Below are 11,472 nucleotides of genomic sequence, written 5' to 3'. Positions count from 1 at the left end.
ATTTTACCAGCTGCAACATTGCATTGGTGACTCATATTCATCTTGTGGTCAATCATGACCCCCAAGTCCCTTTCGGCTGTGGTGCTAGCAAGCGTAGCACTGCTGAGCCTATAAGAGTGCTGGGGGGGGGGGTTCCCCCAAGGTGGAGTACCTTGCACTTTTTGGTGTTGAATGTTATCAGGTTTTCATATGCCCATTTTCTGATCCTGTCAAGGTCAGCCTGGAGCACCAGCCTATCCTCAGGTGTGTACGCTTTAACCCGAAGTTTGGTGTCATCAGCGAACTTGGCCAGTCCACTTCTGACACCAATGTCTACATCATTAATAAAGATGTTAAAGAGTATAGGCCCAAGGACGGAGCCTTGGGGAGCCCCACTGGTCATGGCACACCATGGTGATTTACTTCTGTTGATTACCACTCTCTGGGTCTGACCTCAGAGTCAATTCCCCAACCATTAGACTCTAATGTAGCTGATGCGGTAGTCATGGGGGACTTAAACTACCCAGACATCTGCTGGGAGACGCAGACAGCAAAGTCCCACCATTCACGCAGGTTCCTATCCTGTGTACAGGACCTCCATCTGACGCAGGAGGTACATGGTCCCACTAGGGGGGAATGCCTTGCTGGACCTGGTATTGGCAATGGAGGATGGCATGGTAGGAGACCTACAGATCGGTGGTCACCTGGGGGACAGTGATCACCAAATAATAGAATTCACCATAAGACGTCGAGTGGGTAAGGTAACTAGTAGGGTGAAAGCACTAGACTTTAGGAGAGCTGATTTCAATGAACTCAGGCATTTAGTCAAGGACGCACTGCAGAGTAAGAGATCTGGCGAGATGGGAGCCCAGGAAAGGTGGCTGTGCCTTAAGGAAATGATCCTTTGGGCACAGAGGGAGACGATCCTGATGCGGGGAAAAAGGGGGAAAGGGGCCAAGAGGCTTCCTTGGCTGACCAGAGAAATCCAGAGCAGCCTACAGGCAAAAAGGGGGGCATATATAAAGTGGAAATGGGGAGAGATTACCAAAGAGGAGTATACCTTCTCTGCTCGTGCTTGTAGGGAGGCAGTTAGACGGGCCAAAGCTACCATGGAGCTGAGGATGGCATCCCAAGTAAAGGACAACAAGAAATTGTTTTTTAGATATATAGGGAGTAAAAGGAAGGCCCAGGGAGAAATAGGACCTCTACTAAATGGGCATAAGCATTGGTGATGGACAGGGGGGACAAGGCTGAACTCCTCAACGAGTTCTTTGCCTCAGTGTTCCTAAGTGAGTGGCAAGACAAGTTTAAATCGGCAGGCCCGGATGAGCTCCATCCGAGGGTACTGAAAGCACTGGCTGACATCATTGCATAGCCACTGCCGGGAATATTTGAACACTCATGGCACACGGGCCAGATCCCGGAGGACTGGAAAAGTGCCAATGTGGTCCCCATTTTCAAGAAGGAGAGGAAGAAGGACCCAGGCAACTATAGGCCAGTCAGTCTCACCTCCATCCTTGGCAAAGTCTTTGAAAAAATTATTAAGGCTCACATTTGCGAGAGCCCGGCAGGAAAAATTATGCTGAGGGGAAACCAGCACGGGTTCATAGCAGGTAGATCATGCCTGACTAATCTAGTCTCTTTTTATGACCAGGTTACAAAACGCTGGACGCAGGAGTTGGGGTTGACATTGTTTACTTAGACTTCAGGAAGGCCTTTGATACGGTATCCCACACCATACTGCTGAACAAGTTAAGAGGCTGTGGCTTGGATGACTGCATGGTCCAGTGGGTGGTGATTGGCTAGAGGGTCATACCCAGAGAGTTGTAGTGGATGGGTTGGTATCGACCTGGAAGGGTGTGGGCAGTGGAGTCCTGCAGGGCCCGTTCCTAGGACTGATACTCTTCAATGTCTTCATCAGTGACTTGGACGAGGGAGTGAAGTACTCTGTCCAAGTTTGTGGATGACACAAAACTGTGGGGAGAAGTGGACACACCGGAGGGCAGGGAACAGCTACAAGCAGACCTGGACAGGTTGGACATATGGGCAGAAAACAACGGAATGCAGTTCAACAAGGAGAAATGCAAAGTGCTGCACCTAGGGAGGAAAAATGTCCAGCATACCTACTGCCTAGGAAATGACCTGCTTGGTGTCACAGAAGCAGAAAGGGATCTTGGAGTCCTAGCGGACTCCAAGATGAACATGAGTCGTCAGCGTGACGAGGTCATCAGGAAAGTTAATGGCACTTTATCATGCATCAGCAGATGCATGACGAACAGAACCAAGGAGGTGATAATTCCCCTCTATCAGGCGCTGGTCAGACCACAGTTGGAGTACTGCGTGCAATTTTGGGTGCTGCACTTCAAGAGGGATGTGGATAACCTGGACAGGGTCCAGAGAAGGGCCACTCATATGGTTAAGGGCTTGCAGGCCAAGCCCTATGAGGACAGACTAGGGCACCTGGACCTCTTCAGTCTCCGCAAGAGAAGGTTGAGAAGTGACCTTGTGGCTGCCTATAAGTTCATCATGGGGACACAGAAGGGAATTGGTGAGGCTCTACTCACCAAGACGCCTCTGGGGGTCACAAGAAATAATGGCCACAAGCTAGCAGAGAGCAGATTTAGACTAGACATTAGGAAGAAGTTCTTCAAAGTTTTAGTGGCCAAGGTCTGGAACGGGCTCCCAAGGGAGGTGGTGCTCTCCCCTACCCTGGGAGTCTTCAAGAGGAGGTTAGATAGGCATCTAGCTGGGGTCATCTAAACCCAGCACTCTTTCCTGCCTATGCAGGGGGTCGGACTCGATGATCTATTGAGGTCCCTTCCGACCCTAACATCTATGAATCTATGAATCTATGCCATGGTTGGCCAATTTTTCCATGAGATCATGGGACACCAGATCAAAGGCTTTTTTAAAGTCAAGATATATATGACATCAATCTCTTCTCCCTTGTTCAGGTGATATGTCACCTGGTCATACAAGGAGATGAGATTGGTTAGGCAAGACCTACCCACAACAAACCCATGCTGGCTGTCCATCAGAATGTTGCCATTAGCCAGTTTGTCAAGAATGGTCTCTTTGATATTTTTCCCCCAAGATCTTCCCGGGGATAGAGGTCAGGCTGATAGGCCTGTAGTTCCCCAGATCTACTTTCCTCCTTTTATTGAAGATAGGCACCACACTGGCCTTCTTCCAATCTTTGGGCACTTCACCTGAGCACCACAAGTTCTCAAAGATCTGTGCCAGTCGCTGAGCTATCATGCCTGCCAGCTCCTTAAGTACGCTGGGGTGTAAACTGTCTGGGTCAGCTGACATGAAGGTGTCTAGCCTCTGAAGGTTTTCCTTTACATGGTCTTCAACGATGTAGGGTAACAATTATACCTCACCTTGGCCGTCCCGTACTGTGTTGAGGAGGCTGATCCCTTTGGGCTGATGATAAACCAATGCAAAATATCCATTAAGCAGGTTGGCTTTTTGCTTGTTGTGGTTGTCAGTTGTCCCATTTGGTTTAGCAGAGGTTCAATGTTACCCTTGATTTTCTTCCAGCTCCGCACATATCTAAAAAATGACTTTTAATTATCTTTGATACATGTAGCCAGTTGGAGTTCAGTTGCACACTTGGCTTTCCTGGTTCACTCCCTACAGGTGCGGACCAGTGCAGAATACTCCTCCTTTGTGGTAATTCTAGTGTTCCATCCTTTATAGGTCTTTCTTTTTAGATGCAGGAGATGCACAAGTTCCCTGAAGAGCCAAGGGGGTTGCTGTTCCCTTTTGCTACCTTTCCTTTGTGATGGCATGGACATTGCTTGTGCTTTCAGGATTGCTCCCTTGAGGAGCAACCACTTATCCTGAACTCCCCTCCCCTTCAAGTTGTGGTCCCTTATGGCCTTGCCAACAAGCCTCCAGAGCTTGTCAAAGTCAGCTTTCCTGAAGTCAAGTACTTCTGCATTGCTGACTGACTTGCCAGCTCTGTGGTGAATAGTGAAAGTGACCAGTTCATGGTCACTGTCTCCCAGTTTCCCTTTGATTATTAGGTCACTGACTAGATCATCCCCCTTTGCCAGTACCAGGTCAAACAGTGCTTTACCTCTTGTAAGTCCATAGACTTCTTGAGTCAGATAGAGCTCATCCATGCACATGAGGAAGTTTTGTGACCATTTGGATTTGGCTGAGGAAAAAGACCATTCTTGACAAACTGGCTGACGGCAACATTCTGTTGGACAGCCAGCATGGGTTTGTTGTGGGTAGGTCTTGCCTAACCAATCTCATCTCCTCCTATGGAATTGCTCTGAGCCATGTTATTTGTGCCCACATGGATAAAGAGTATAGGGCAGTGGTTGGTGAGCCATATGATCCTCTCCACTGCATTCTGAATACAGGCTCCCAGGAGGCAGCAGACCTCCTGGGCTAAGGGGTTGGGGCAGCAGATCACTCCCTCAGTCCCCCTCAGGATGGAGTTTCCCACAATGACCACTCTATGTGTGGGAGAGCAGGGATGGTAGCTGTGAGTGGTCCTCCCTTCCCTGCAGGAACTGTCAGTTCTGCAGGTTCTACTGGGGCTGCAAGAGGTTCATACCTGTGGCAAAGCTCCAGAGGGGAGGAGACCCTAGTGCAGTGGACCTTAGGGCCATTGACCACCTTGGTGTAACCCCCTGGCTGGACATTGTGGGGGATCCTCAAGTCCTCCCTTGCCCTGGAAGGTGGCCTTGGTCTATCCTCAGCCTCCAGGGGGTTAAGGGCCTGGCAGTAGGAGTCAAACTCCTGCTCACCATCCCTGATGGCACACAGTTTCCGGACTGTGGCCTGGAGCTCCTCTATCTGGTGCCCCAGAGACTCCAGAGTGGAGCAGGCCTCACAAGGGGAGGTGGCCATGCTCCTGGTCCCATGTTCCTGGAAGCTGAGAGCCAGAGGCTCTGTCTGCATGGAGCCCGGAACCATGGGTTCTGTCTGCATAGAGACCTCAGAGGTAACAGAGAAGGAAGTCTCAGACTCCAAGAGGACCCAAAGGGTGTGGTGTGTGGCCATCCGCATTGTACTGCTAGTAGTCCAGCTACTGCTGTGACTACCTTCCCTTGGGGCTCACTGGCAGGGCCTCAGGCTCTCCTGCTCACCCTCCTGTGCAAACTCCTGCACTAACTTGCATGCCAGGCCTAGAAGCACACCTGTTTCCGCATTTTGTTTGTGAGGCTCCAGTCATGTGGCTCAGTGAGGGGCTGGGCCAAGTGGGAGCCGAGGTGGGTGTGACCCTCTTTGGGTCCACTCAGCTGTCCCACAGCTGACTAGGTCCCTTCCTCCCGTGCTGCGGGCCCCACCTACCTCTGGCTGCACTGGGGGTCCAGGTTGGGGCCCTGCTGGGGGGTCCTGGGGGGTCCCTGAGATCTCTGGGATCAAAGGGGGCATGATAGGCTTTCACGCATGCATCTCTCACCAGGGGTAAACTGGTTTATGTGCAATGTCTGTCCCTAACCAAAGGGTTGCATCAGCCCTGCTAGGATTTCACATAGTGATTCTAGGAAAGGTTCACAGTTCAAATTTGAGCTTTAGGCCACCAAGCTATTATTTCCTGTAACTGTTTCTTTACTCATCCTCATTAGCTTACATTTTACAAATCTATTTGTACACCACAAGTTTCTAGAGTAATGGTTCCTCTATGAAATTTACTTATTTTATTTTGTATGCCAGGTCATCCCTAAATGTTCAGTTCCAAAATTGTCAAAAGTGCTGTCCATAATATATTTTTTTAACTTAATTTTGAGCATATATTTTAGGAAAATTAAAAGCAGTGGCTGATAAGGAATACAATAGTTTAAAAGGGCATATTAAGACCTATTTGCATTTCCAATCTTTTTCATTCATGTAAATTTCAGAACAAAAAGCAAGCTCTATATTTAAGGGTACGTAAAACCATACACCTGAATAAATTTGTGGTACTTTTCATGCAAATCACCAAGACCAATAGTAAGATTTTACATTCTAAAATGAAGACTTTGATTCCTAAAAGCATAAAAGCCACAATATAGGTACTTAAGAAAATTAGTTAGTTTCATTCTAATCAACAGAATATTTCTGAAATGGAAGATTAGCATAATACTTCCTATGCTATTAAAAGTAACTTCAAAATGGTTTCTGCTGCTTTCTTGTCAAAATGCTACTTCATACCACTCATTCTTGAACTAAGGGGCTCTTACTATGTTGATTTTTTTGTAAAATTTAGAGGTTTATTTGAACCTAGTAAAGAAGCTAGTACTATATCAATTGGCAACTAAAACTGCTATTTGATGTGAAAGGAAAAAATAGTGTTCTAGTGTTCCATCAGACTTCTAAGTCCCTGGCAGATGTGAGTAAAGGCACAATGGAATCTGATGCACAATCCCCACAAATTCACTTCCTTCCATGCCAGACAAGAATGGCAAAATATGTGATTGGGGATCAAATATCAAATCCCATCATGACTCATTGCCAGTGCAGGAAGAACTCAGGATCATGATCCTGGGCTCCCCCTACACTGGCAAGTAGGGGTGTGTAAAGTGGGCCCTATTCGATTCGGATTTGGATTCAGCCCAAATCAGGAACAGTGATTCGATTACTTGATTTGGATCACTGTCCCTGATTCGATTTGGCTGAATCTGAAGATTTGATGCTGATTCAGAGAATCAGCAATGCAGACATAGACACAACTTTAAGTTTTTTTCTACATACCTTGAGGTGGCAGACATGGCACGTAAGTGCTGTGATACTAGGGGGCATGGAGAGTTCCACAGGAGTGTATGGTGGGGGGCCTTCCACATGTTCAGCAGTGAAACCAGAAGTGGATCAATACTACTTCCAGTCCACTTCTGGGTCTGCCAGAGAGTGTGCTGCCTCCCACCTACACACACCCCTTTGGCTCAGCAAACGGCCACAGGGGGACCCTGCGTGCCCCCCAGATTCAGAAGGTACCGGTCACCGAACCAGGGGACATTGGAGGGGGGGGGGCAGTGCACTCCCTGGTGGACCCAGAAGTGGATTAGAAGTGCTTCTGGTCCACTTCCAGGTCTGCAGCTGTGCACACTGGGGAGCCCCCCGCACTGCTGTGGGACACTGTGTGCACCCCAGCATCACAGCATTCATGAGCCCCTACTACCTAGAGGTATGTACAAAAAAACATTTAAGCTGTCTCTATGTCTGAATTGCCCAATCTCTCCAAATTGATTTGGAGGGTTCTGATTCAATTTGGAGAGATTAAAGGGTCAGAGATTAAAGATTCAGAGTTCTTTGGAGAGATTAAAGATTCAGAGATTCAGCCACTGAATTGGGCCAAATCTCTGCTGAATCAAATCAAAGACCGAAGCTTCGCTCAGCCCTACTGGCAAGTACCAAGCTTCTATGGCTGCAGAGGTGTACCATGCTCAGATCAGCTGATGGGGCTTCCAGCTATGAGGCTGCACTCTGTGGCTGGGAGCCCCAGCCTGGCCACACATTCAATTTATGACAGTGACAGGAACCAGCCATAAAATTATTAAACTTTCTTTGTGCAATAACTTTGTGGCTTGTTCCTTGTTTTATCACACCATTAATTACATCAGTGTGTGGTCAGGGAACAACTTATGAAGTGTTTAACTAGTTAATCATGTCTTAAGTGTAATGTGTGCCAGGGATCTTATGCTGCATAACTATTCAGGGTTTCTTGCTGCGCTACCTGTATTACATTCTTGCATATGAGGCTGCCAGTGAGAAATAACTCAATCCTAGTCGTGAGCATGCCAGATCACTGCAATAGTGACCAACAATTACTGAATTACTGATTGCCTCTCCCTTACTTTGTTTTTAAAGCAGAGTATTGTCTTCACACACAAAAATGGTGGTGGTGGGGGGGCGGGCATTTCTTAACAAAACATATAGAAAATAAAGGCTAATAAAATAAAAGGGACATGACTTGGTTCTCACTTAAATCATAAAGAGCTGAGTAAGCCCCATTTCAAGAAATATGACTGATAGATTTGGAACATTCAGAGATGAAAAGACTAATAAGTTTGTCAAACTAAAAGAAAAGGATATTAAGTATTGAGGGGATTTTTTTTTTTTTTTTGATCATTCACCATTTTTTTTCATTAACAGGCAGAAAGACAGACTCTTGTCAGCTATGCAACACAAAAACCTTGTATGCCTTGAAGCATTACTTTATTTACAATTATAGAGATCTATATATAGGTTTGAGACAACAAGGGATCTTTTCAAATTCAGCTCCTTTTAACATTTTTTCCTATATGTTTTCAAGTTAATTTCAATCCTGAAATTCTATCTGCACAAATACCTGCATGTGTTTGTAAATTTCACTGGAGCCCCATGTAAATATAAGGGGTAATTATCCATCTATTATGGATGGATCAGACTGCAGGTCTGATACCTAAATGACTAAAAATGGAGTATAACTAAACAGGTGCACTCCTCAGCACCAGGGACATAAGAATTTCTCTTAGGGACCTGCCTTATTGGTAATTTTAAATAAAGATTATTTTATTCTACTCCAGGAATTCCTTTTCTTAAGTTTAAACTAAACAGACTTATAGAAAGACAATCACTCAGTTTTCTAGGAAAAATCAGTTTGTGTAAGCTTTCTGGTGTAGACAAGTCCTTACTTTGGTCTTTCTATTTTACTTTGCCTTTTAATTTTTTTGTTAATTTGTTTGTATGTTTTTTTTTATAATGGCCATTTTCCACAAAAAAACACTTAAAAATTAGACCATCAGCAGATATTGATGTGTTGAAAATCAAGATTTATTGACATGTGAGATACATTTTTACCAAGAAGCAGTGAAGTTCAAGCAAAGTTCCTTCAAGGTTAAATGGTGAACCCAATAATGTGGGTGCAGTTGGAAGGGCCCTTTAAGGATGTGTGTGTGTGTGTGTGTGTGTGTGTGTGTGTGTGTATGTGTGTGCATGCGTGCGCATGCGCATGTGCGTGTGCTTTTGACCAATTTTCACCTACAATTCTTCAAGATCTCAGGCATAAAATATTAAATATAGACTATACAAAATATAAACATTTTCTTAAGAAATATCAAATTTTGAATTTGTCCATCAACCTTAACTTTCAGAAAAGTAATTTTCCATTTTAAACTAATACTCTAAAGAAGTGAAGTTCAATAAATATTATATCTGGGTAATGAGAGATGAATAATATGAAGTCAGTGAAAACTGTTTAGGTAATTTAAAGCATTCAGTTGCCTACACACTGGGCATGTATGTCTACATGTGGGCTTTAATGCACAGTGGCCTATTTTTACTGCGTATTGAAGCATCATGGGAAAATTGTGTGATTATGCTAATGCACAGAAAAAGAAGCTACTTCCCATTAAACATCAAACTTTAAACTTAAAAACCATGTACATTCATTATTGTCCATTAAGGCTGCCTAATGCACATTTCTTTAGTACCTCAGATTGGAGTTACTAAATTGAACGCACGTTAGAAAACAGCACCTTAAATGGACATGTGGGCATGCCCATTGATATTATTTAATACTTTCCATATTTTACTTTGGCTTATAACAAGGAACTTTGGTTTATCATAGAAGTATCTCTATTATACATAAACTCCATTAATAAACCTATACCAAAATCCAGACCTTATAAAAATTTACATTATCATCATGTTAAGTATAATTAAAGGGATGGTGGTATGAAGTTTATTATTCTAAAATTAAGAAAATATTATGTAACAGGCAGTTTAAGTACCTTCCAAGTGTCCTACATCGGGCTCTACCTGACCTCTTGAGGAAGATTATCCCAACAGGGACACCATATTTGTAGTTGAGTATTATCCCCAGATAGGGGATGCAAGATTCAAAAAGCACTTATGGAGCCTGGGAATATTCCAGCCCACAGGGATTGGCTGGGTGTTTCTGCTTAAAATCAGAGTGTCTCCCCACCCACAGGGTGGAGAGAGAGAGGTGCATGCTCCGTGAAAAAGTCTGGGAAGAGCCTGCGACATGGTCCTACCCCATGGTTCCCTGCTGAACCCTTTGTGGGTGGGCCAGAGGCTAGCAGAGCACCTACATTTTAAAATGTAGCTGCCAAAGGAAGTGGTGATTGGTTTTGGATGATTTCTATGTTTTACATCATCCAGTGACTGTTGGATGTAGAACATGTAACAGAAAAAGGAACTCAAAGACAGGCTTCACTCTCAACTCTACCTCTTTCCCAGCTAAAAGCCTTAAATACTAATCTACAGAATCATGCTTTTTCCTGCCACTCTCACCCCACAGCTCTTATAGTCTTTGAACCCCCATGTCAGTCACATTTTAAAGGAAACCAGTGATCCCTGTTCAGTTCTTTTGAAAACAAAAAGTTATAACATATAGAAATGAATTCTTGTAGCCCTGATTTATGTACCTAAACTATGAAGAAGAGCAGGATTTCAGACCTCTCTCTCTACTCCTTACTGGCTATATCTAAGCAGCTCACAACTGAATATTTAGTCCAACTTTATTGTTGGGCCTTGAATTGGGGCTTGTAAAAGATGCCTTAGTGGTACTAGTGAGGATAATACCAAAAGGACATGAAATAGTTGCCTGCTGCTCAACTGTTTGTCCTATCTAAACAAGCATTGTTCACCTTTGTAGGGAAGCACTGCTTTTGTATTGCTAATAGTTTTACTCAACTTATCATCCTTATACCTAAATGTTGTCTTTGTTGCCTTTTCTGGTCAGTTTCATGAATTGTTTATAAAGGTCATGAGAGAAGGAACAAGGCAGGCTAATACATGACATTCACTCACTCCTGCATAGACTAGAATCAACACCTAAAAATTAAAACATCTTAGCCAACTTCAGCTTGCATTGGAAGACACTTAGTAAGTTTGTCTGCAGTTGTAATAGTTGTCCATATTTCTAAGAATTTATAAACTGTAAAAAAACCCAAAAGAAAATACAACAAAAAACCCCAACATCTTTGGATATTTTCGATTAGCTTTGAATCCAATTAACCAGTGTCTCTGACCAGTGGTATTGAGCATGCCTGTCTTAATCCTTCACTCATACTCTAAAATTCTTTAGGTCATTTTAACAACAGTAAGTTTACCTAACACTTCTAATGAACCTTACTCTCCTTGTACTATGCAGGAAACCTAGGCCTAGACACCTAACTCTGGGCCCTGGATTCAACCCCATAATTAGGCAACCCCATAATTAGGCAACTAACCTTTAGATGCCTATGTTTTCTAATAAATTCAGCTCCACATTTTTCACCATCTTGTGGATTATCGAAATTGATATTTACATTGGGAACAAAGTCTGGTTGATTACTCATTTATACAAGTTGTATAGCACAATGGATCAGATTATGAGTGACACAATGGGGCAAGCAGAAGGAAATATTGCACTGCATCAAGTCAGCAGAGATGGTTCCTCTACCAGTAAGAAGTCCCATAACTCTAGGTTAGGGTTGAAAAATATGTGGATGTTATAGGGCTGTGACCGATGGGCTGGCACAGATTTGCTACACTGACCCTTAGACC

This window comes from Alligator mississippiensis, chromosome 3 (assembly GCF_030867095.1).
Source record: "Alligator mississippiensis isolate rAllMis1 chromosome 3, rAllMis1, whole genome shotgun sequence".
NCBI classification, from domain to species: Eukaryota; Metazoa; Chordata; order Crocodylia; family Alligatoridae; genus Alligator; species Alligator mississippiensis.
The sequence above is the reverse complement of the archived record's forward strand: the minus strand, read 5'-3'. Positions refer to the sequence as shown.